The following is a 26,614-nucleotide window of genomic DNA, read 5'->3' as shown; positions in this document are numbered from 1 at the left end:
AATGAACATCCCCCTCTGTGATGAATTAAAACAAAGAATTAATAAGTTCAGGACACGGGTTAGGGGGTGGGAGTTGCTGGCAGTACAAGAACATACTGCAAATGGCATTTCCAAGTCTAGACTTCTTCATCATAAAGACCAGCACTCCTGTTTGCAGAGGTCCTGAAGTCTTCTTAGACTGGAGGATCCAATTAGGAAAGCTTTTTGTTCACATCCTTGCTCTCCAGACCTCCTGCCCACTCAACCCACCTTCAATGGCCAAGTGCTGCTGGTTTTACCTCCTGGAATCCACTCACTGCCCAGACACCGTCTGACATCATCATAAGTCAAGCCCACAGTCTCCACCTGTTTGATCATGCGTGCTAAGTCACTTCAGTCATATTCAACTCTTTGCGACCCCATGGACTGTAGCCTGCCAGCCTCCTCTGTCCATAGGATTCTTCAGGCAAGAATACTAGAGTGAGTTGCCAGGCTCTCCTCCAGGGGATCTTCCCGATCCAGGGATCGAATCTGTGTCTCTTATATCTCCTGCAGTGGCAGGCGGGTTCTTTACCACTAGCACCACCTGGGAAGCCCTGTTTGATCATAAACACATCCAAATGGGTCTCTCCATTTCTCCTTCTCCTGTTGCAATCTGTCCTCACCCAGAGGCCAAAGGAGTACCTTGAGAATGCACATCCAAATAGATCACTCCCTTCTGAGGGCTCCCCACTTAATCTTTGTGGGTCAACAATCACGCAAGCTCATCTGAACTAAGCAGGATCATCTCACTTCATGCTTACGACAGCACTGTATTCCACCAAGGGGCAGTTAAGCAGGATGCCCACGGTGACAGGGTTAGTATGTGGTTCCCAGGCCCCCACGGGAGATCCACGAAGGCCAGCCTCTCCCTCCACCAGGTCCTCTTCCTCTCACCCTTGCCTTCCAGGCTCCTCAACGTCCCTCAAGTGTGCTCCATTCCTTTCGACCCCAGGGCCCCCACTTGCAGTGCTCCTCACTCTAAAGTGCTGTTCCCAACCTTTCTTACCTGGTTAACACTTGCACCCTCCAGGTCTCCATTTAAATGTCATGTCATCAAGGAAGACTTATTTTTTAATATAATAGCTTTACTGAAATATAATTCATATACCATACAATTCATCCATTTAAAGTATAAAATTTAATGGGTTTTTGTATATTCACAAAAGCTGAGTGCCAAAAAATTCATGCTTTTGAACTGTGGTGTTGGAGAAGACTCTTGAGAGTCCCTTGGACAGCAAGGAGATCCAACCAGTCCATCCTGAAGGAGATAAGTCCTGGGTGTTCATTGGAAGGACTGATGCTGAAGCTGAAACTCCAATACTTTGGCCACCTCATGCGAAGAGTTGACTCATTGGAAAAGACCCTGATGCTGGGAGGGATTGGGGGCAGGAGGAGAAGGGGACAACAAAGGATGAGATGGCTGGATGGCATCACCATGAGTAAACTCCGGGAGTTGGTGATGGACAGGGAGGCCTGGCGTGCCGTGATTCATGGGGTCGCAAAGAGTCGGACACGACTGAGCGACTGAACTGACTGACTGAGTATATTCACTGAGCTGGGTAAGCACCCTCACAATTTTAGAACATACTCATCACTCCCAAAAGAAATGCTGTATCCATGAGCAGGCACCTCCCACTTCCCTCACATGCCCCTACCCCCAGGCAATGACTAACCTACTTTCTGTCCATATGGATTTGCCCATTACAGACATTACATATAAATGGAACCAAACAGTATGCAGCTTTTTGTGTCCAGTTTCTTTCACTGAGCCTCATGTTTTCAAGGTTCATTTATATTCTAGCATGCATCAGTGCTTCATTCCTTTTTATGGCCAAATAATATTCCATTGAATGCAGAGACCACATCCCATTTATGCATTCATCAGTTGACAGATGTTTGGGTTCCTTCCATTCTTTGACCATCATGAATAGTGCTGTTCTGATGTGTGTGTTCACACTTGTGTGGGCAAGTTTTCAAGCCTCTTGTGTCTATACCTAGGAGTGGAATTTCTGGGTCATAAGAAAACTCTATGCATAACCTTTTGAGGAACTTCCAGACAGTCTAAGGAAGGTTTTCCTGACCCTCCGAGACTGAGGTTCCCACTCCTTATTTGCATATTCTCTTCTCAACTTCTACTTCTCTTTGGGAGCAGTTGTGACAAACACGTCAACGACCTGGCTAACTCTCAACTTAATGCCTGTACTTCCTCTGGACTATCAATGCCCAACACAAAGACAATGTAACCACTTGCTTCCTTTCACAATTTGTAACAGTCACATAAAAATATAATACTAATAAAGTGAAATAGGTGAAAGTAATTTCAGTATTACTTATTTGACCAAGTATATACAAAATAACATTTCAGCATCTAGTAAACATTTTTTAAAACGGTCATGAGGGGCTTTCCGGGTGGCCAAGACTCTGTGGTCCAATGCAGGGGTGCATGTTTAATCCCTGGTCAGGGAACTAGACCCCACATGCCACAACTAGGAGTTTGTCTGCCGCAACTAAAGATCCCGCATGCCACAGTGAAGACTGAAGATCCCGACTGCCACAAGTAAGACCCGTCACAGCCAAACAAATAAACAAAAAAAAATTTTTTTAATGGAATAGTAATGAAACATTTTTATATTGTTTTTATATTTATATTTTTTATATTGTCTTCAAAATCTAGGGTGTATTTTCACTTCCACACATCACAATTTATACTCACCCCATTTCAACTGCTCGGTGCCTATTCCAACCCCATCATGGCTAGTGGCTACCTTACTGGAAGGTGCAAGCCTAAACTTCTCACTCCCTGAAGGCAAGAACCCCGTCTGCTTTTTCCAGTTATCATTTCCTCAGAACCCATTATAGTGTCTAGGATGTACAGTGTCACAGGCATCCCGCGAATATATGCTGAGTACTGAATAAATGAATCCAACCCAACCTCCACTCTTCCAAAAAAAAAATCTCAGAAGTTCACATAGATCCATCTGGTCTTTTCCAGCAACTTGAATATGTTACAAAAAGGCAATGTTCCTTCTACTTTTCTATATATTCATTCTATTAAGTTTTGAGAGCTTGACATTGAAATTCCAACTAAAAATCTTAACTTATCTAATTAAAAAAATAATTTTAATATATAGTGGAACTGTATGTAACTTTGTTCTGTATTTTCCAAGTCTCCTGTAAAAGTGTTATCATACTTTCACAATTAAAAAAATTAAAAAAAAATTTTCCCCAATTATTTTTATTAGTTGTAGGCTAATTACTTTACAATATTGTAGTGGTTTTTGCCACACATTGACATGAATCAGCCATGGATTTACATGTTCCCCATCCTGAACCCCCTCCCACCTCCCTCCCCATCCCATCCCTCTGGGTCATCCCAGTGCATAAAACTGGAGCCCATTATACAGATTGAAGTAAGCCAGAAAAAAATTTTTTAAAATTTTTTAAGTGACAATGAGATGTGGGAGTAGTACCTTGGGTCACAAGGACCCTCCACTCTTCAGGAAAACAGAGGTTTTGTTGAAACCAAAACCAATTTAATAAAGAGTTGTTTTGTTTTCATTTTTTTAACATGACTCTGTTTTATTTTGCTTCATTTTACGATGTGTGAACCACTTTGAAAGGGCAGAGTAGCTGTCTGGGGAAGCCGATTTAATTTCCTCCCTTTAGTTTAAAATGTTGGCTAATGTTATTATAAAAGAAAGTAGCTCCAACAAGTAGGTGTGTGCACACACACGCACACACACACGACTCATGAGTCCATGGGGCAAATGAATGCAAAAGCAGCTTCCTAATAGCCAGTCTTCTTTTGTGGTGTGGAAATAATTACCAGCATGTAAAAGCCTATATATATTCAACCATTCTCACTTCCTGCAAAATTCAAATCTACAATTGATTTTCTTTCCAGGCTCCTGAAACCAGCTTTGTCAAAATTACTCAGGAATGGAATGAGGCCAAGCATTGCCCTTCGGGGACTGAGGACAAAGCAAGTCAGCCATGGATGGTGCAGAGCTGGCCACATGCAATTACACCCAGACCTATGGGACAGCCATGCCCTGCATGGTCCCTCCCCAGCCAGGTCCCCGATGCCTGGGCTGCAGCCAAAAGCATTCAGGCACAGGTGCATTAAACAAGTATTTATTGGATTTTATTGGTGGTTAGAGGGTTGTAGTCGATTACAGTGCATTAACGGACCCAATTCTTCACAATGCCCTAAATCCAGGCTCTTTGCCATATGATTTCACAGTTCTTCTCACTAAAGAGTCACTGTGTTCTTTCCCCAGCACTTGATGCTGGGTTTAGTCGTGTGTCTCGCCTTGGTCAAGGGAATGTCAGTCTGTGATATGTGACTAAAAGCTTGCAAAGTGGGTGCTCCATCCTTCTTGCTCTCTCGTTCCTTTCCATCACCATGAGAACACACCCAGGCAAGCTTGCTGGTCCCAGGAGAAAATGAGAGATATCAGGAGCAGAGCTTTCCAGATGCACCCAGCCTACATCAACCACCCCTCAGCTGACCTGCACATCCACAAAAATACATACGTTGTGTTAAGCCACCAACTTTGGGCTTTCAGCACTTTTGTGACCCAAGCTAACTGATACAAAGACAGACAGCTCTGTGTGGATCCTCCAACTGCCTTAACAGAGTGGACTGGAGCGCTGCTTTGGCCCTGACACTACCAGTTACCTACCCAGAAATTGCTTATTCCTTTCTTCTTCCTCATTCACAGAGCTCCTCTTTCACTCAGGTATGGGATTGCCTTGTTTCTTAGAAGTGTTGGCCTCGGAGAATGAACCGTGATTGGTTTAAATGGGGTTTGGCAAAGTACAGCCCAAGGGCCAGATCCAGCCCACTGCTTTTGTAAGTAAAGTTTTATTGGAGCAAAGCCATGCCCATTCATTTATGAATTGTCTGCGGCTGTTTTCACGCTATAAAGGCTGAGTTGGGTGGTTGCAGCAGAGGTTGTCTGATTCAAAAAGCCAACAATATGACCATTTTTCAACAGAGAAAGTTTGTTGTTCCCTAGTCTGAGGCTTACATCCTAATGTTACTCAAACTCCCCTTAGCCAGTGATTGGTTTAGGACTGGACCCAAGATTCCATTCATCTACTGAGGACTGATGTGGCTGAGATACAGGAAGTCTGCTAGGGTTTTCTGGGAGACGCTTTAATACCGAAATGTTCAGGGAGATGCTGTACACCCTTCTTCTTGCCTTTGTCTGCTGTCACATGAGGACTTCATGTTTGGGTTGTGGCAGACTCTGCGACTGTGGGAAGAAAGATGAGAGCATCACAGAAAAAGCAAACAAGGAACCTGCTGTCTTGAGCTATTCATTCTGCAAACCCTTGGAGTCATCTACCTCTGATCTTAGTGTTTGAGACAATGGTTGTTCAGTCACTCTTTGCAACCCCATGGATTACAGCACACCAGCTTCCCTGTCCTTCACTATCTTCCAGAGTTTGCTCAAACTCATGTCCATTGAGTCAGCGATGCCATCCAACCATCTCATCCTCTGTCGCCCCCTTCTCCTCTTGTCCTCAATCCTTCCCAGCATCATGATCTTTTCCAATGAGTCAGCTCTTTGCATCACGTGGCCAAAGTATTGGAGCTTCAGCTTCAGCATCAGTCCTTCCAGTGAATATTCAGAGTTGGTTTCCTTTAGGATTGACTGCTTTGATCTCCTTGCAGTCCAAAGGACTCTCAATAAACCTCTGGTGTTCAAGATGGGTAGACAGTCACTTGTTGGTTGGTCCTGCCAGGAAGGTCTTGTCTTACTCGCCCCCAAAAGCCTGGAATCTGTACAAGGGACCAAGGAGGTGAACCCTGCTGCCACAGTTTAGGAAACGGAACCCACCCACCAATATGTGAACTGGTTGGATAGAGTCAGCATTTCCTGTCACTCCAACCAGATCAACGTGTCCTCTCACAAAAGGGGCACAGAGAGACATGGAAGCCCCTCTCCCAGTTCATCCCCAAGGGAATAAAAGTGATGCTAGAACCTCCCTGATCTATGGACAAAAAAGGGAAAATGGGGAGAGTGCTGGGCAGGAGAGAAGCAGCAGTGGTCGCCGTGTTTATGGGGCTCTGGTCTGCGGACCCAGGAGGAAGTGTGTTTCTAGACATGGGCTTGGAGTCACGTCTGCAGCATTCTCCTTTCCTCCAAGACAGAGGGAATACATTTTGCTCCACCATGCAAAAGTGTAATAAATGTCACATTCCTATTTCTGTAACTCCAGTTAAATCTGCTCTGAGTCCCCGCACGCCTGGCAGGTGGAGACTTTGGTCTCGTCATTATCAGGGCTTCTTTTCCTCCTCCATGAGTTTACATAAGAACTCTGGGCTTGCAAGCTGTTGGAAAGCCAGGCAGGACCTAGGCCCCTGGAGGTCACCACTGTCGCAGCCACAACTGACCGTAACTTTCAGGGGCTGTCTGCCGCAAGCAAACTGTCGTATGGTCATTCCAATTGACCACAGATTCAGTCGCAAGAGACCCTCCCTGTAGCAGGTCTCCACTGCACATGGAAATTCCAAAAAGCTTCCTGTTAATCTCAGCTTCCTCACTTTCTCACCTGTAAACACAAATGCTCCTCCCCATCACCCCAAACCTTGATGGTAAGTAAGCTAAATCCTCCTCCAGGGCCTCAGACACCAAAGCTCTTCACCTTCCCTCTTTAGGGGGACAATACAAGGGTATCTGAGATCTTCAGAAGCACAACGGTGGCCTCTCTTTTTGGTGGAGGGCAGCGGGGTGACAGTGGAAACTACAACCTCTTGTTCAAGCGCTGTATATCACCACTATATCCCCAGGGTCTGGCACATAGTAGGGGCTAAAAGGACAGCACTTAGTAGGTACTGTTAGAGTCTGCTGAACTGAACTCTTGAGGTTGAAGCTATCAGCAGAAACCAGCCAAGCAACAAAATGGAAAACCAACTCATTAAAAAATATATTCGAGTAATCATGGCTTTGAGCTCTGAACACACAGGGCACCAGCCCAAGTTTGGGCAATCTTAATACAACCACCATTTTGCCTCCAAACAAACTGGCAGCTCCAGAAGCCTCTCTCGGCCTCTTAAAGAGAGCCAGTTTCTCCTCCTCTAAGTGGCGGCATTCCTCCTTGGGTTGCAAAGGAGCAGTGTTCACCCCCACTTGCCTCCAGCCAAGGACAGCAGCCAGGTGTCAAAGGTTTGATAGCTGAGCAGTATATTTTAGAGAGAAACACAAAATTATGTCTCATCAATCTGTAAGTACCACCACTTTCCAGAGGACAGAGATCCCGTCTGTGGAATCCTCCACAGGTCGAGCACTGACTTGGCTCAACTACACACTTTGGGGATTTTTGCAGGGAATAGTGAAGGTGCTCAGTAAAATAAAGAGACAAGAACTCTGAGTTCCCAGAGCAATCCTGGAGGGAGGAAGGGTGTGGGAAATGCAGGAGTGAAAGAAAGCAAGAGAGTCAGTGAGTCAGGCCAAGACCGAGCAGAGAGCACTATGACCCTGTCCTTGGCCCCAGACCTCAGCAAGTGAACAAAATAGTCACACTTGGTGCAAATGGTTTATGGTTTGGAGGTGAAAGCAGATGGGGCCAGAGGTTGAGGGTGGGTGTGGTGGGCGGAGGCAGCAGACATGGACCCAGATGCCCAGGACTTCAGGGAGGCTGTGAGGTATAGAGCCCCCACCCCAGTCTCAGCAGAAATCTCAGGCAGGGCTTCAGGCATCTGCGGATCACGGCATTTGTGGCCTTGAGAGCACTGGTTCCTGAGTAGATGCTCCTAGTACATTTTCCAGCTCGACCACTTCCTAGTGGGTCTGTAAACAAGTTACTCAAGGGTTTCTAAAACCTCAATTTCTTATGTCTAAAGCAAAGGACATATTCTCTATCTCGTTGTTGTTTAGTCACTAAGTTGTGTCTGACTCTTGCGACCCCACAGACTGTAGCCCACCCTAGTCCACAGGATTTCGTAGGCAAGAATGTTGGAGTGGGTTGCCATTTCCTTCTCCAGGGGATCTTCCTGACACAGGGACTGAATCCAAGTCTCCTGCATTGGCAGGAGGGTTCTTTACCGCTGAGCCACCAGGGAAGCCTGCATTATCCACCTTGTAAGGAAGTTATTGTGTGGTTAAGAGGAAGTGAGACTGTTCCAGAACAGAGCCTAGAATAGGGCGAGCTCTCCATAATATGAGCCTCCATCACCTGACCTCTAGATCTCAGAGGACAGAGGGTTCGCCACAGACATAGTGGGCCCCAAAGCAGGCTGAATGGTGGAATCCCTTGGGGACACGCGAGCCCTAACCAAGACCAACTGAGGCAGAATCACTGGAGGTAGGATCCAGGAATCTGTATGTTTTAACATAATCTTCACTATTTATCTGTTTTTGGCCAGGCAGCATATGGGATTGAACCCATGCCCCCTGCAGCAGAAGCACAGAGTCTCAACCACTGGACCACCAGGGAATTCCCGGGAATCTGTATTTTTAAGCCCATGAAGTGATCAATAGAATTGCAACTTGCCTTCTTTTGGTTTTTTACATTTTACACTTTTCTCTTTTCAATCATTTTAAATATGTACTCACAGATACACACAACAATTACCACAGTCAATTTGATAACATCTTACCACATCAAAAGGAAGCCCCATATCCTCTAGCTCACCCTCAATCCTTAGTCCCATACCCCAGGCTTAAGCAACCACTAATCTACTTTCCTTCTCTATAGATTTCCCTATTCTGGACTCTCATATTAATGGAATCGTATAATAGGCGACCTTTTGTGTCCAGCTTCTTTTGTTCAGCATGTTTTCATGGTTCATCAATATTATAGCAGGTATCCAAAGTTCACTCCTCTTGTGGCCAAATAATATTCCATCGTGTGGCTACACCAGGTTTTGCCCATTTTTTCATCTATTGAAGGGCATTGGGGCTATTTCCACCTTTCAGCTATTATGAATGATGCTACTCTAAACATTCATACGTAAATTTTTGTGTGGACCTATGTTTTCATTTCTAAATAGACCTACCTCCAAGTTAAGATATACAAATGGCCAGTATGTACATGAAAATACAGTCAACACCCTTCGCCACTGGAGACATGCAAACCAAAACCACACTGAGATCCCACTTCACACCCATAGGATGGCTAGAATCACAAAGCCTGCCAGTAGGGAACTCCGTGATGGTCCAGGGGTTAGGACTCTGAGCTCTCACTGCTGAGATCCCAGGTTCAAGCCCTAGTCGGGGAACTAAAGTCCCACAGATCATGAGGCACAGCCAGAAAAAGAAAGACTGCCAACAACAAGGGTTGGTGAGGATGTGGAGAAACTGGAACCCTCACACACTGCTGGTGGGAATGGAAAATGGTGCAGCCACTCTGGAAAACAGCCTGGCCATCCTTCAAACAATTAAATACAGAGTTACACATGACCCTGGATTCCATTCCTAGGTATAGATCCACTTGGGCTCTTTCACTCTGTGGGAAATGAACCATCAGTACTTGGCAAGAACAAAGAGAGGGGAAAAGAGAGAGGAGGAGGAGTTGTGAGCACAGCCTTCATGCAGGAGCTTGCGCTTGCTTTCCTTGATGAGAACATCTCACTTTGATGAATGATTTTGGGGTTGAAGACACAAATATTCATAAAAGGTAGCCCCGGGATGACTTCATCAGCTGCTCACCAAAGAAACCACTGTCTGTTCCAACCCAGGAGGAAGACGTGCTGGGTGGGAGCTGCTGAGCTGTGCTCAGTCTGACCTCTATACTCTGAAAGATGGAGACGATTTTCAAGAGTAACATGAACCGTATTGAATTTTTTGCTTTGCTCACTGACTTGAGAATCTCCTGCGTAAGGTCTGGCATGCCTGTGCTTTTTATTGCTTCAAAATAAATTTCCAGTTCAGCTTAGTCGAGAGATGATATGCTAAGAAACAAATCTTTCTCAAAAAAAAAAAAAAAAATGCTAAGAATATAGACATAATTATACTGCAGAGTTAACACAAATTGCACTGGTATATACGAAGTGCAATACATTTTCATGTGTAATTGTTTTTTAAGTCCTTCATTCTCAAATAGGCTGCAGGATGAGGTCTCCAAGACCCTGGGTTCTCATCCTATTTGTGTTAAGGTAGAGTCACCTCTGATGGGTCTATGTCCATCTTTTTATCTTTTTATCCTCTTTCCTCAAAAGTTCTAGGCACACAGTGTGTTCTGTGTATGTTTGCTGAATGAACCATAAACAAATGACAACTGGGAATTCCAGAAGTGCAGTCAGGACTCCAGAAACTGTGGGTGTCTCCAAGACACTCTGGCAGAATTCCTCAGTCTCACTGTGATTTTCTGTCTCACCTTGAACCCTAGGCATGGCCTTTGTTACAGATCTCCTGCACAGGACAGGCCCCCTCAGCAGGGAAATAATCTGACCTATAATGTCAATAGTTTTTAGGTTGAGAAACCCTTCTGTAAAGAGAATCACATGCTACCTACTTTTTTGTGCTCACAATTAATTTTAACCCTTTGATTATGATCACTAAAAAAGAAACAAAAACGTCATACGGAGGTGGGTAGAATCCCAAACAAAGAAAACCCAGAGTTGCCCACAAATCTGGTCTTTTTAGAGCTTGGATTTGATTTCAGTTCTTTTCATCTAGTTTTTTGACTGATTTTTCTTAAAATGGCATCCATTGGGCTCAAGGCCCTAAGATTCCCACAAAGATGAGGTTCACATGGGAATTTTGCACACACCCACACAGGTACACACTGTCATTTGCATGCAGACATCCACCCACAGACACACACACTCAAAGACACACACACCACCAAAGACAGAGAGCAAACTTCACCATAAAAGCACCGTCCCACAGAAAAGCAGAAACACACCCTTCCTTCCAGGGGGATGTCTATTTCATTGGTCTAATTCAGACCCCGACGGTCAAGCTGTTCCTAAGCTCAGTTCTCAGCCTTCCCCCTCGAGGAAGGAGAGATGGATTTTTTTTTCCTTCAATCAAGAATATAGATTTTTAAAATAAACACTTCTGTGTCTCAAAGCAGGCTGCACTTCCTAAGCTGCACATATTGATCAGCATTTTATTGTGAGTTTTCTTTCAGTTGAACTGGAAAAAATATAATCTAATTATGTCCTTAGTGACAGTTGGGAATCAGTCGCACCAAATCCAACAGGGTGTGTTTGTGTGATTGAGGTGTTTAATTTGGGGGACAACAAAGCGGAAGCCGTGGCCATGTTTTAACATAATTAGCACAGAATCTCTCTTAAGGGCTGAACTATCAAAAGGACACAAAGCTCCTTCTGAAGCTGGAAAAGATTCTACCCATAGCACTGAGCCAGGGTGGTCCGAGGCCCCTAGAGCCATCTAAGCCTTAACATTTTACCAACGTCTCTTCAAGAGTCCCAGGTTGTGGCATAGGAAAGACAGAAATACTCCAAGTCTTGGCTAAGATTCTATAAAGAGAAATAACTTGGGCTTGTAGATACTCCACACTGCGGTTCTGTAAGCTGCTGACTCCCAAGTTGTTCTATTTCATAAGCCAATAAAATATTTTTTTTTAATTTGGGAACTAAGATAAAGTTGCCTTTTTTTTAAGAGGGGTAGAGGGTTAAGAGGGCTTCCCTGGTGGCTCAAATGGTAAAGAATCCACCAGCAAAGCAGGAGACCCAGGTTCGATCCCTGGATCAGGAAGATCCCCTGGAGAAGGGACTGGCTACCCACTCCAGTATTCTTACCTGGAGAACCTCATGGACAGAGGAGCGTGCAGGTGATAGCCCATGGGGTTGCAAAGAGTCGGACACAACTGAGCGACTAAGCACGCACACATGGTACAAGGAACACCATTTGGGGACCACTGCTCTGAGCCAGGTGATAAAAAAAGGCCCCAAAAATAGAGCACGGAGTCCCTAGGAAAGATCTGACAGAGCCAGAATGCTCACATTTCTCACCATCAGTGAGCAGACATTCACCAGGAGCATCTACACATCCAGCCTCAAAAGGGGGCTATATAGCTTCATTGTAATGCTCTCGCTTTGATCCTCATCATCACTGCAAAGCCATTTGGTCTCAAGATCTAAAATTCCCACTGTAACTACGTTCTCCCGTCTGCCTCCCCCTCCCACACCTTCTCTCTTCTAAATTCGCTCTTCACAACCACACCACCCCTTTCTTGCTTTGCCTTCCTCATCAGCCTGGACCCTACACTCATCTCCAGGTTCCTCAGTTTTACTTCAGTTTATTTTTCATATATTCATGCACCATTCAATGTAGTATTTTCTTAAAAAAAAAAATCCCATTGTGTCTGATTAGAAGTGTCTGTCCATCTCTCTCCACCCATCCTTCCATCTGAACATAGGCTGAGTCTGGGATGATGTTCACTTTATAGGAAGGAGGTTTATTTCCTGGGGTGGTAAGATTTGAGATGATCTTTCTTTCTTTCCTGTTCTTTTCTGTATTCCTTGAATTTTTTAAAGCACTATTTCGTTAGAAATAATCAAAGAAGGGCCTTCCCTCGTGGTCCAGTGGTGACGACTCCATGCTTCCACTGCAGGGCGCACAGGTTCAATTCTTGGTTGGGGAACTAATATCCTCCATGCTGCATGGCATGGCCAAAAATTTTTGTTTAATGAATAAAAATTTAAAAATTAAACAAAGTATTTTTTAAATCTAGTCTGTGTTGCATTTGTTCATATACTCATCTAATCTCCCTACTTGATTATAAACTTCCTGAGTTATCTACTGATGCTGTGGTCCCAGCATCAGAGATTCTGATTCAGAAAGGTGGGACCATGTGAACTGTAGGCCCAGAAACCAGCTCAAATGAGTCCCTCACAGGTGTTCTAAGGGCATCATTCTGAGAAGTGCTGATACAAAAGGAAGAACCCTCAAGTAGTTTTTTGTACAGTTTTTTTCTGCCCAGCTTATGTATGTGTTAGTCACTCAGTCATGTCCGACTCTTTGCAACCCCATGGACTGTAGCCCATAAGGCTCCTCTGTCCATGGAACTCTCCAACAAAACTCTGTAAAGCAATTATCCTTCAATTTAAAAATAAATAATTTTTTAAAAAGCAAAAAATATATGGATAATAAACATATTTTTAAAGTTCTAAAAAAAAAAGAACACTGGAGTGGGTTGCCATTCCCTTCTCCAGGGGATCTTTCCAATCCAGGGATGGAACCCAGGTCTTCCATGTTGCAGGTGGCTTCTTTACCATCTGAACCACCAGGGAAGCCCTCCTGTCCAGCATAGGAAGCAACTGAAATATTATGTAATCCATACCAATTATGGTACTGATTGTGTGTGTGAGGAATTCAGAAACGGTTTGATCAAGGTTGAGGACTGTAGACAAGGTTCCTCTTTGGGATGCCAAGTCCCACCTCACACATAGTGGTAACTAAAGATGACACCTCTTTCTCCAGCTTTGTATTCCATGTTTTTTTAATCATAAATGAAGTGCATCCACCCCCAAACCCAATCCCAGTTACTCACATACATTTGTAAGGGAGATCTGATAGTACCCACTCTGAAGGAGAAATCAACACAGCTCTCATGGTGGGGTGAAACGGAAGTGAAATTCTGAGTTCAATTAGAGAGGATGACAATGAAACATTTCCCAGGAGGTGCTTTCGGCAGCTCTGCCCATCCACAACCTCACTGCATTTCAGGGCAAAGCCTTGCTTAAGCTGCACTGGCTTCCATTAGAGTAAATCACACTGACTCACAGAAAATGCAGATGCGAGACAGAAACGTTCTTTTAACAAAGATTCACATCACACACAGTCACACACACAAGCCTCCCTAGAGCCTGACCCCATTCAGCAAGCAATCCTGCTGCTCTGAGCACCTATGGAAATGTTGGTTCACTGATGCAAATGTGAGAGAGAACCCTGACATCAAAGAGCTTCCAGTCCAGGGGGAAGAAACAAGCTTGAACTCAAGTGAGGATAAGACAAGATGCAGCAGAAGAGGCCACCTTGACATTTATACAAAGCAGCACCAAGGACTAGTTCCCAAACTGGGTCCCTGAGGCACAGCCAGGCCTGCCCAGGAGACACCTAGGAGCTTTTGTAACCAGAGATCCTGGCTGAGCCTCTAAGCTTCAGAAACTCTGGGCATGAGCTCCAGGAATTGGTATATGTAATAAACATCCTCCCCCGCGTGATTTTGATGTTCCTCAGGGCTGAGAAATGTGGAACTACGGAGAACACCAAAGAAGGCACTAATATAAACCCACAAATGTTGATTTCTGTGCAGAACACAGTGTTAACAACCCAAGTGCATGATCCCTGATACTCAGAAAACCCTGTAAGGGAGGCATTTGTGGGAATAACTGGGTGTTATGGATCAGAGCCGGGCACCTGCGAGACTCAAACCCTGCCCTGCTGATCAGCCCTCTGCCTACAGGAGCCCAGTGGGAGTCTCCCTGCAAGTTTTAATACAATGCAACCTATTTTCCAAGGTCACTGGGGCCCGAGATGTTAAACAATCTGCCTGAGTTCTCTCTCCCAGCTGTAGTTGTCCAAACCTGGGTTCAAACCCAAATCCATCTCACTCCAAACCTGTTTCCACTTGCTTCGTCCCAGAGTTGTCCCAGTTACAGACTGACTGAACACACCCAACAGTCACTTTTGTTTTTAGAAACTGTCTCAAGTCCCACTTTGAATATCAGATGAGGGCTATTTCTTACAGAGCAACCCTGTATCAAGAATATGAAGCAGTTCCCTCGCTTAAGCTCTTACACAGACAGACTCAGGAGTCCGGGGTCCTAGTCCTTTTTCTGCACCTTCCTTAGTTTTCCCCACCCATAAAAACAGCAACCACAATCTTTTGACAGATTCCCTCCACCAGTGGAGACAGGGAGAAAGGGTTAACTCCATTCAGCTTTTGAATAGACAGCTTCAGGGTCAATGATGATTCCACAGGATAGAAAATATCAGTCACAGAACACTTTGCATTCAAATAGAATGTTTTCGTTTTCAAAGAGCCCCCACTTGCCATCTCATCTTATCCTCCTAACAGTCCTGAAAGGGAAGCAGGCTTGATATTCCTAACCTCAATTCCCAAACAGAGACTGAGGCATGGGCTTTCCTGATGCGAGACATGGGCTGTGATGACAGGTGAAGCCCACCATCACTGCCAGCCCCCTCACCACCAAGTGACTCCTAGATCTGGTGGACTTTTGGCAGAGGAGTCAAAAGGGCTGGGTCACTCAACTCTGCTCTCTGAACACCCCTTTTATTGACTAGGAAAGTAAAATCTCGCACTGATAATTAATACAAATTATGGTTATAACTGAAGCCTGATGAATTGGTAACAGTTGGGGAATCAATAATCAATGTCTTGGTGAGTCTCGCTGATGGCATTCCAGGTAAAATTCCACCAACAGATCCTCATCAAATTTAGCAGCCTTATTACCCAGTCCAAGCTCACCCAGCTCACCGCACAACAAGCCAATGAATCCGAGAGATGAGGTGTTGAGGCAAGGAAAATGACTATTTGGAAAGCCAGATGACCAAGAAGATGGCAGGCTAGCGCCTCAAAATAAACATCTTATCGGGGTCTCTAGATACCAAGTTCTTTTATAGATTAGAGATGAGGGGAGGTGAGGAAGCAAAGTAAAAAGGCCATTAATCTTGCAAACATCTCCTAGAAGCGCAAGCCTCAGGCAGGGGATGTGTTAATTTCTTCCTTCCTGCTGTCTACAGGTGGACAGGGTTCTGAACAAAGGCACTTTAACAGTCAAGCAGATGGGCAGGATTCTCTGAGGTAAGCCATTCGATATGATTATACTAACAAAAACAAGTCAAACAGTTCCAACACGGAGTCAGAATTGGCTTCTCTGCAACAGCCTCATCAATTATTCCCCAACCATGAGGACAAGGAAGGTTTATTAAATACTTGAAGTTCACCTGAGCAAACTCAGACCCTTTTGTCCACTTGGACCTGACCCTCAGCCCTGAGACTCACTCAGTCCTCCAAGTCAGTCCTTCTTCCAGCCTTTGGATTAACCCTAGTGCCTGCCCACCCAACAGGTAGCTTCACCTTCTTTACACATCCTCTATTTTAACGCTTTCCCTCAGTCTGGGCTTCACCAAAGGTTGGAGCAGTTGTTGACAAAACCAAGTCATCCTGGGTAAGTGATGGGGATAAGGGGGCAGGCCTCACTTATGGGATCAAGTTCTAAGCAAAGTTGAAGAGGGAAAAACAAACTGAACATCTACCAAGGGAAAGACCATGGATTTTGCGTAACTGAAGCTAAAGAAGATCAGGGGCCATGGCAGACCACAAGATCTAAATATGATACAGATTCCATCCTCCCACACCAACAACTATGCTTCAAATACGAAGGCCTTTGCTAAGGATAAGTCAGAAAGGTGGGGCATTCTATGCCACACAATAAGGAGGTCCATTGGCAGATATGTTCCAACATCATCTTCCAGAGGACCCCTGGGGTTCTGGTAACACAAGCCCTACATATTCTCTCCCATTTCTGCTGTTGGAGAGCTATCATAGTTACGGGGTGAATAGTGTGCACCCAATCAGGAGAGCATACGCTAAACATCAGAGATACAGTGGAAATACAGCGTGGCCCCTGCCCTCATGGTGATCTTAGAATGTGCATCACGGAATCATGCCAAAAGAAAGAGGTATGTCTAGCTGGGCCCAGACCTAAACAGAGAGACAGCTGGTGCTATAAGAACAGGGAACAGGGGGCCAGGCTTCCCTGAGGCAATGGTGTCTCAGCTAACAGATGAGATGTTTACCTGGTGAAGTGGGGAGGCTGAAAGAACTTTCCCAGGCAGAGGTAGCATATGCCCGGGATATGCAAAGGCCCTGTGGCAGAAAAGAGCGCAGCATGGGTTCAGGAGCTTTAAAGAGACGAGAGAGAGCAAGTGGGCATGCAGACAATCATAGTGCCTGCCCCACAGAGGAGCTGCAAGAAGACGGAGGCCTTGTCCATAACAAGTTCAGTGAAAAGATTAAGCAGTCAACACAGAACAAGGTTCCTTCCTGGATTTTCCCACGAAGAGATGCAGTGGACTCAGAGGCCCTCAGAGGCTGTCCTCCTTGACAGCCCCCCAGCCAGCTGGATGCAAATGCACCCTCTGATCACAGTCAAGTATCAGGAACCACGAGGAACCTGCCTAGGGAGAAGAGGCAGCTTTCTTCCAAAGCTGTGGTCGGTTTCTACAGTCTTTCAGATGGAAATTAGGCAGCTCATCGCTGGGACCTGAGAGAAGAGCCTCTCGCCCCTCCTGGTGAGAGAGCTGATGAATCAGGCGCACGGGTGGATCAATCAGCCCAGCCCGTGCCTGTGAACAAGTTTATGGTGGCAATGAAGGGCTTCATTTGTTTGGCAAAACACGGGGTGGTTTAATCTCCAGGAGGAGTGTCTGTCGGCGCAGGTTTTCTGGAAGGCGGGAGCAGGGCAGACAAGGCTTCCGTTTCATCTGCAGGCCCCTTGTGGAGGGAGCTGGGGAGGCTTTGCAGCCATCTGGCATACTGTTTGCATCTCGTCTGGCTGAGCGGCTGTGCTCCAGACAAGGGTGGATGGGGCAGTTCTTGCCTGGTGTTTGGAGAGGAATGGGAGGGAACCAACAGAGGTGGGAGGTGAGGGGGCAGGTGCTGGGGAGCACCGCCCAGGCCCGGGGACCAGAGCATCCAACCCCACGGACTCTGGGCCACTAAGCAGCCCGGGAGAATCTTCCCAATTCCTCCCCAACCTCATGCCTGCACCCAGGCCCTCCTGTGGACACATACCAACACATACCCACACCCCACAGAGCACTGCCAGACATAGCAAGTGGAAGGACAGGACACCATTCACACTTGAATTTCAGATAAACAACAAATCATACTTTGGAGTAAGTATATCCCAAATATTGCTTCGGGACATACTTATTCTAAAAAAAAAAAAAAAAACCTGTTAATTTGAAAGTCAAGCTTAACTAGACCTCCTGCACTTAATCTGGCAACCATAGTCCTGAATAAACAACCCAAGACTTGGGTCCTCACAGAGAAGGTCACACACACAAGAACACCAACATGCGAGCACACACATGTACACGCACACACACAAGCCCATGTGCCTCACAGGGTCCAAGGCAAAGGGGAATTCAAAGGTCAAATGGTGGGTACTTACCCCCTACACTTCCCTGTCTTCTGTGTCTGGGCTCAGATCCAGCAGAGTCCCACTTGGGGTCACCTGGAATCCAGGACCAAGCTACCGTGGGAGATGCCCTGAGACAGAGGACAGTCCCTGACCTGCACCTGCCTGGACTCCAGTGGGGAAGACACAGCAGAGTCCTGTGGGCCTTGGCAAACACAGCAAGGGGCTGAGAGACTGGGGGCTCATCATGGAGCCTACACGCTGGGGATCCACTGCTGAGCCCATTTTTTTGTCTGTACCTGCTGCCTGCACCCCAATCTCTGCCCCCACCAATCGCGCACTGATAGTTTACTGAGCAGCTACTGAGGGCCTGGCATCGGACTCGACACCACAGACAGCCCCTGTGACGTCACAGCCCAGCGTGCTGAAAACTCAGCGATGACCTGCCTGGCACTGGCTGAGCATGCACAACAAGCCAAGCGTACAGAAGTGGTGGTCATTCCCTTGAATCCTCCCAGCAGCCAAGGAGGCAGCTGCCATTGTTCTATGATCCCCGTTTTACCTTTGAGGGACCTGACCAAGAGAGCTGAAACGGCTTGCTCGAGGACACATGGGGGGAAGCAGCAAGGCCTGGAGGAGGCGAAAGCCAACCTTGGAACTTGCAATAACCAAGAATGTTCAGGAAAGTAAACCTTCCCACCTGCCAGTCAGAAGCCAGGGTCCTGCCAGGAGGGGCTGGAGGAACAGCTGGGCTCCCAGGGGTGGCAGGGTGTAGACCGAGCCTAACAGAAGCGAGGTGGGCAATGCAATCTCACCAGTGCCCCTCAGGCTTCAGAGGATGACCCCCCACTGAGGCTAGCACCTGTGAGCCTTAGGGTGCTGAGGGGGCGAGAAGATATTTACACAGGATGCAAAGACCCAGGATGCACAGTAGCACCGATGCCCCTCTGCCCTGGTTATCTGCCCCGGGGACATCTTGGAGAAGCACAGGCATAGAACACCAAGCAGTGGTGCGCCAGGATACTCATCACAACGCCATGTGCAACAGGGAGGAAGAAGGAACCATTCAACGACCCATCAGTCTAGGGTCACCCAGGAGCATCCACACAGCAGAATAACTGCCTTATGAGTGAGGTGGAGCCCAGGTTCCCCCATGAGATGATGCCAAAGACACATCACTGAGTGAAAAGGACGCTTTTCTAGACATCAAATGGAGCAAATAGATGGGGAAACAGTGGCTGATTTTCTTTTTCTGGGCTCCAAAATTACTGCAGATGGTGACTGCAGCCATGAAATTAAAAGATGGTTACTCTTTAGAAGGAAAGTTGTGACCAACCTAGACAGCATATTAAAAAGCAGAGACATTACTTTGCCAACAAAGGTCCATCTAGTCAAGGCTATGGTTTTTCCAGTGGTCATGTATGGATGTAAGAGTTGGACTATAAAGAAAGTTGAGCTCAGAAGAATTGATGCTTTTGGACTGTGGTGTTGGAGAAGACTCTTGAGAGTCCCTTGGACTGCAAGGATATCCAACCAGTTCATCCTAAAGGAGATCAGTCCTGGGTGTTCATTGGAAGGACTGATGCTGAAGCTGAAACTCCAATACTTTGGCCACCTCATGCGAAGAGTTGACTCATTGGAAAAGATCCTAATGCTGGGAAAGATTGAGGGTAGGAGGAGAAGGGGACAAAAGAGAATGAGATGGTTGGATGGCATCACCGACTCAATGGACATGGGTTTGGGTAGACTCTGGGAGTTGGTGATGGACAGGGAGGCCTGGCATGCTGTGGTTCATGGGGTCACAAAGAGTTGGACATGACTGAGCAACTGAACTGAACTGATCCTATTTGTAGTTTTAAAAGATTAAAATTAAACTGTATATGTGCAACTATATGTGCCTGAATACACAGAGAAAGGTGTGGAAGGGTATATGTCAACCCCCCACTCCTGGTGTCACCTCCAAGAGCAAAGATTGAAGAGAGGCAGACAAAAGAGTTGCTTGCTGTTTGTTTTACATATACTTATGTAGCCAAAATTCTTTACATGAGCAAATAATAATGTGTATTGCTAATAAGCAGAACAAAGACCAAGGAATTACACTCATACCATGTAGATGCTTTCATCCAGCTGGATTCCTAGAGGCCAGGGCTTACAACTCCACCAGGGCAACACAGAACATGGAATCAAAAAGAAAAATGAAAAGGGCAGTAGATTTTCCCTCCCAGGCATCACACACCTTCCACTTTAAGCCAACATGTTTCCAAGTCACAAAGTCTTCCTTATGCGGAGACACAGGACACCAGCCCCGGAGCAGACACAAGCCCTGCCTGGGTTTCTCCCGGCAGGAGGTCTGACAGGCAAGGCAAGGCACATCCGCACACAGTCAGGGGTGGAGGGGCCCGGCAGGAGGGGCCCATAGAGCCAAGGAAACCCACTGGGCAGCCCCTTCAGCCCCCAGAGGTCTTCGGAACCCAGAGCTGCACAGAACCCCTGAAAGCCTGTTTCTATGACACCCTGGAACACAGGGAGAGGAGGCGCTAAAGATTCACAAAGCCCAGACACACGTGGAGCACACTGGCGGCGGCGGCTCTGCTCTCTGCTCTCGGAAATCCACGCTTTCTCCCTGGTGACCTCAAGGTCCGTGCTTGTGCACGTGGGCTCTCCTGTCTATCTGCCTCTACCCTCTGTCTGGAGTTCCTCCCCCTCAGGTCTGCCCAAGCCCCCTCCCGCTCTGCTGGCGCTAGTGGTAAAGTACCTGCCCGCCGATGCAAAAAACCTGACAGACGCGAGTTCGATCCCTGAGTCAGGAAGATCCCTTGGAGGAGGGCATGGCAATCCACTCCAGTATTCTTGCCTGGAGAACCTCATAGACAGAGGAGCCCCTACAGTCCATGGGGTCGCAAAGAGTCGGACACAACTAAAGCGACTTAGCATGCACACACACACACTCTCCCCCTCTGACCACACCCTGCCTGGGACACTGGGTCCAAAGCAGTGAGGTCTAGGGGTCAGCTGTGGCAGAGACTCTCTGGAGAAGCAAAGGCAGGAGCCTTGTGGACTTTGAGTAACCTGACAATTTTCCCGCTGGAGATGACAAGGGAAAAGGCCAGCTCCTCCTCCGGGCAGGGCTCTCGTTGGCCTCTTGGGGGATCTGTGCTGCTGGTCAGAAGTACTGTCACCTCCACATGCAGTTGCCTGCAAGGAAAGCAGTGCAGGAAGCCATGTGTTCTCAAAGAAGAAGAAAAAAATGGAATTAAATGTACCATCTGCTTATTAGCGAGAGATTTTGAGGCAGACGCTTAAATATGCATGCCCAGACATTAAAAAACTTGGGGGTAAATGTTAATTTCAATAACCTGAGTTCTTGTGCTTGCAAAAAAAGAAAAAAAAATCTTTCCTTTCTCTCAGTGATTTGGAGGCTCTGTACCCCAGAGTCACAGCACCAACAAGACTATCTCAGTGGACCCTAGCAGCTGTGCAAAGTGGGGCCCCAAACACTCACTGGGGACCGTCTTAGAGGGACGCTCAGGAGAGGGCTGCAAAGTCTCTGTTCCCTCCCTCCTTTCTCACCCCCACCCAAATGTCAGACAGTGCTGGCCGGGTATCCAGCCACAGGGATGAGGAAAGCCCACTCAAAGCCCCAGTCCTTACCCTGACACCAGAGACCCAGAAAGGTGAGAGTAGGGGAGCTGAGTCCCTCTCTCTCTGGAGTCCCACAAGGTGAGCCCTCGTCACAAACCCAGCCCAGAACTGCAAGTATTTCAAGAGCAGCTGTCCTCCTGCCTCCACAGGACACCATCAGGGTGCAAAGCCCTTCACCTAAGAGTCTCAGCATAAGTATCTTTAGCTTTGTGGGCCACACAGCCTCTGCCCCAACTATTCAACTCTCCCATTCTAGCAAGAAAGGAGCCACAGACAATATGCATGTGAGTGGGTGTGGCTGTGTGTCAATAAAACTTTACTGACAAACACAGGTGGGGAGGGCAGCTTAGGCCCATGGACCAGGGTCTGTCTCGTCTGGTAGATTAAGGTCTCCAGAAGAACAAAGACTGATCCATCCTGTAGACCAGCACCCAGCCTGGCACCTGGTATGCAGGAGCTGCTCAAATACTTGAAGAAGGGGTGAGAAAGCAAGTGGCCCCCAGTGCAGAAAGGTGAGGGCTCCCAATGCTTACCCTCTTGTGCCAAGGAACACACCAGGGCAAGGCTCTCCACCAAGGCTGGGTCCTTTTCCAAGAGAGCATCGAACAGTGACAGCTCAGTGTTTTAAGAGCACCAAGGCTTTGGAGTCACACACACACACAGGCTAATGTTTTCCAAGAGTGTCAAGGCCATGGAGCATTCTGTGTTTCCTCGCACACACCCTGGCTGGGTGCTGAGGTGTCTAGACTTAGGGTGAGTCTTTGTACCCCCAACCCCAGTTGGCCTCCACTAAAATTCCAGCAAGAGCCAACAAGCATATTAAGTCTGGTGGGCTCTTTTCAACATAAATGACCCTTGCTGTTCTCCCTCGTCTGTCTGTGGAGCCTGCTGGTCCTCTGACCCTTCTCCTCTCACCGTTCAGATTTCCCGGGCTTCCGCTAAGGCCTCTTCTCACCACTCCTCTCTTCCCAGTCAGTCTCTCGGGTATCCTCTTCGCCTCAACTGCCTTAGACACTGATGACCTTCAAGTCTGAATCTCCATCCCCGACCCATCTGTTCATGAGATGTTGCCACCTGGGTCTCAGAACATCAGCCAGAGCCTAGAATCAGATCCAGGGTCTTCCCTGTTTTTCTGGAAGTTGACTTGACACTGAATCTTGCTCACTCCCATTACCCAAAAGATCCTTAAGTCCTCTGAAACGTATCTCCTAAGGTACACAACTCAAGGTCCTTGATCCAGGCACAAAACTCCACCATCGTCCAGGTCACCAGTAAAGCAGAGACTCCTGTCCCAGTGCCCAAACTGGTCTCTCTCCTATTCCCTGAGCTCCCAAGTCATGTTCCAGAGGACACAACGGGATGATGGCCATCTTGATGAAATTTTTTAAATTTGGAGGACCCTGGCCTGCAGTCTGAATTTCCCCTGAGAATCCCAAATCGAGCTCCAGTTTGTCAGGACTGGGGTTAAATCTTTCTGAAATGATTAAGGCCAAGGGCAACACAGCTCACCCTCAAACTACTCCAGGCACAGAGTCATCCGCCTCCCCACACGGTGAGGGGTCTGAACCATCCAGTATGTGCTGCTCTGTTTCAGCTGAAAGTAATGTCCTCCAAGCTCCTGCCTCCCCCAGGACCCTCCACCATCTTGCACCCCACTCTTGGTCCCTAGAGGATGAGGAGACCTCCTGCCATTTCCCACTCCAGCACAGCATTCCGCAGACACGTGCCTCACAGACTGCAGAAGAGCTGAGGCAGACACACCGCGCTCCGGTGGGCGGCCATGTCTTCATGTCAGCTTGAGAGATCGTTGCCAGGGAAATATCTATATCTCAGCAGAGAGAGCTTCTACCCTGCGGAGTCCAGCTGTGCTCAGACGAGAATCCTGAAACCCAGATGTTGGTCCAAACGCCCTGCCTCAGCAGCTGGCTCTGGAACTATCCGCTGTGGGCGCAAACCCTTACTGCCACCCGCCCTGCCTGCCCACAGCCCTGCCTCCCTGGGATCCTGGACCCCGAGAACCAAGAAGGAAATCGGGGGAACCCGATGAGATGCTACCTGAACCCAACCTAAGGTTCAGGTAAATGGTATCCACCCCCAATTACAGGGCTTTCCTGCTAGTGGTAAAGAACCCATCTGCCAATGCAGGAGACATAAGAGATATGGGTTCAATCCCCGTGTCGGGAAGATTCCCTGGAGGAAGGCATGGCAACCCACTTCATTATTCTTGCCTGGAGAATCCCATGGACAGAGAAGCCTGGCAGGCTACAGTCCATAGAGTCACAAAGAGTCAGACACGACTGAAGCGACTTAACGCACACACACATCCCGGTTTATACATCACCAGTGGTTAAGGGGATGGGGATGGAGTCTGACTCACTCAAATAACTTAGAATGGAGACGACCATTTGTTTTGTGCTTTTTCCATGTCTAAATGCTATGCCAAGCATTTTCTACTTACTAACTTGTTTCAACAAAAGCATACCCAACCCACCACTGAGGTTATTCCCATTTTATAGATAAGGAAACTGAGGCCCCTGGAGATCACATAAATTTATCAAGGACACAGAGCTCATAAGTGGTACAGCAGGGACCCAAACCTAACTACCACACTCTGCAATATTTTTTGCAAGTGTAGACTTGTGCCTCTAAGCCAAGGTGACTTTGCCCACCTCTTCCTGGGTTGTCACATCTGGGGATAGGGTATCAGTGCTATTGGCCTCTGTGGGTAGAGGCCAGGGATGCTGCCAAGCAGCCCAATAATACATAGCGCCTCCCCCATACCAGAATAATCTGACTCCAAATGTCAACAGCACAGTGCCAAAGTTGAGATACCCAGGTGCAGACCCTCACCAGAAAGAAGGGGAAAGATCTACAGTCTGGATTCACCCCTACAAGGAGCGTCATGCTGACAACAACCTTCTGCTCCAGTCTCAATCCCAGAGACACTTTTTTTTAGTCATGACATGCAGTATGTGGAATCCCAGTTCCCCTACCAGGGATCAAACTCAAACCCTCTGCATTAGAAAAATGAAGTCCCAACCACTGCACCACCATGGAAATCCCAACCCCAGGGACTCTGGAGCAAAGAGTCCATCAGGGAACTTCAGGGAATCCGATGAGTTATTACTCTTGAAAGCTCAACTCTGCCCAGCAACAACCCAGAAATCTATGCCAAGCTGCCTGATCGTGGGAAAAGCTGAACAAACACCTGGGGTTGATAACCAATTACATAGGAAAGACTTTTCTCTCCTTCCAGGGAGAGCTATCGGTCCGACTCACCCTGGGGTCACTCTAAAGGAATCAATAGTTCAATTGTCATCACCAATAGAATGATACTTGGATATGTTCTTTCTATAAAATTCTATAAGTAATAAAAAGAGAGAGAGAGAGAAGGAATCAATAAAGGCTCTAGGGGGACCAGTTCTTCAATATCTCCTCAGCATCACTGGTCCTGGAGGGGGCAAAAGAAGTCTGTAAAACTTCTGATCCCTGGGGGGGGGGTCAGCCCTCATGAGTCACATACCTTCCTTCTACCACACATCCAGCAGGACCTGGGTGCTGAGAGGCCTCCTGGGGCTCCAGTTTAGCTCCTAAAAGCATCCCCTAGCAAACCAGCAGAGGATGCAACCCCCTCCTTAAAGACAGGGGCCAAGTCCAGGAGCCCCTCTGAGCGACAGCCAGTCACATATAAACCTCAGCCATCCAGGACATCAGATACAGTGATGGGAAAGGGTATTTTATCCTCAAAAACATCTAGATACAACACGGACAGGGAGGTATTGCCCATTCAGCTTTTGCAGAGAAAAGCCCAAAATGATCTGCATCCAAAAATAATCTGCTATCAAAGAAAAAGGATGTTTTTGACATTTTGGCCAAGCTAATGGTCTACGCAGACAAAATCTCATGAAAAAGCATTCTGTTTTTCTTGATCCATTTGGACATGGTCTGTAAGTGAAGAAATGGTTCTCTTCCTTAAAGAAATAGCTGCTGCTCCTGGCACCAGCCTGAAACTGCTTCCAGGTTCTTTAACAAGAATATTATTATAGACATGGAAAAGGAGAAATCTGTCTGGTGGGCATTCTGGGCGCCAGACTTTGGCCAACCTTTAGACTTGAAAACCAAGACCATCTTTATGAGGGGGCCACTGTCCCCAGGAGATCTGGGTATCCCATGGAACAGGGCCTGTTGACATATGCTTTGCACCATGGAAACCATTAAGGCTCAGAGAGGTTAAGCAACTTGCCCCCAGTCACTCAGCTAAGGAGAACCATAACCAGGATCCAAACCCGAGTAGTCTGGATCCAAACCCACACTCCTAAGCAGCCCACTGCACCTGGTCACTCCATTCCATTCTGGGGTCCTGGTTTTGGGCAAAGTTCCATGTGAAAGAGGGAGGTGACAGGGCAGGGAAGGGCTTCTGACAGTGGAAGTTTCACAGCACTGCATGGCCCCATCATCACATCTCAGACCCGGGACCTCTCCTCTCATCACACTGCAACACATCCCTTTCCATGACGTGTCCTGGAAAACCTTCCCCAAATATCATCCTTCTGGCATCACAGAGAGAAATTCACCTGGTTCTGGTGTCCAGGTGGCCCACGATCTGAACTCAATCACAGCCACGGGAGGCAAGGGCTTGGGAGCAACACCTGAGAGCAGCCCCCTCCCTGAGTCCTCCAGGCTTTGACGCAGCCCAGTGAAGGGGAAGCAGGCAGCTGACGCCAGCAAGGATTCGGGAGAAACAAGGGGACCTCTTCCTTGTGGGGCTCACTAGTCACCAATCAAATTTTTAAGGTGAGCTCGGCTGAGCAAATGGTTGGAAGAAACAAAAAGGTCAAACCCATTATCAATTTA

The 26,614-nt window shown here is 47.2% G+C and overlaps 1 protein-coding gene across 1 annotated transcript in view; it reads right to left on the bottom strand.

Annotated features, from left to right (window-relative positions):
* The window catches only part of LOC133063956 (uncharacterized), a 994,855-nt gene that overhangs the window by 966,686 nt on the left and 1,555 nt on the right, over positions 1–26,614 (bottom strand). The window lies entirely within an intron of this gene.

The sequence above is a fragment of the Dama dama genome, chromosome 10 (genome assembly GCF_033118175.1).
Source record: "Dama dama isolate Ldn47 chromosome 10, ASM3311817v1, whole genome shotgun sequence".
In the NCBI taxonomy this organism is placed as follows: domain Eukaryota; kingdom Metazoa; phylum Chordata; class Mammalia; order Artiodactyla; family Cervidae; genus Dama; species Dama dama.
This window is presented reverse-complemented; position numbering and strand designations above follow the sequence as displayed.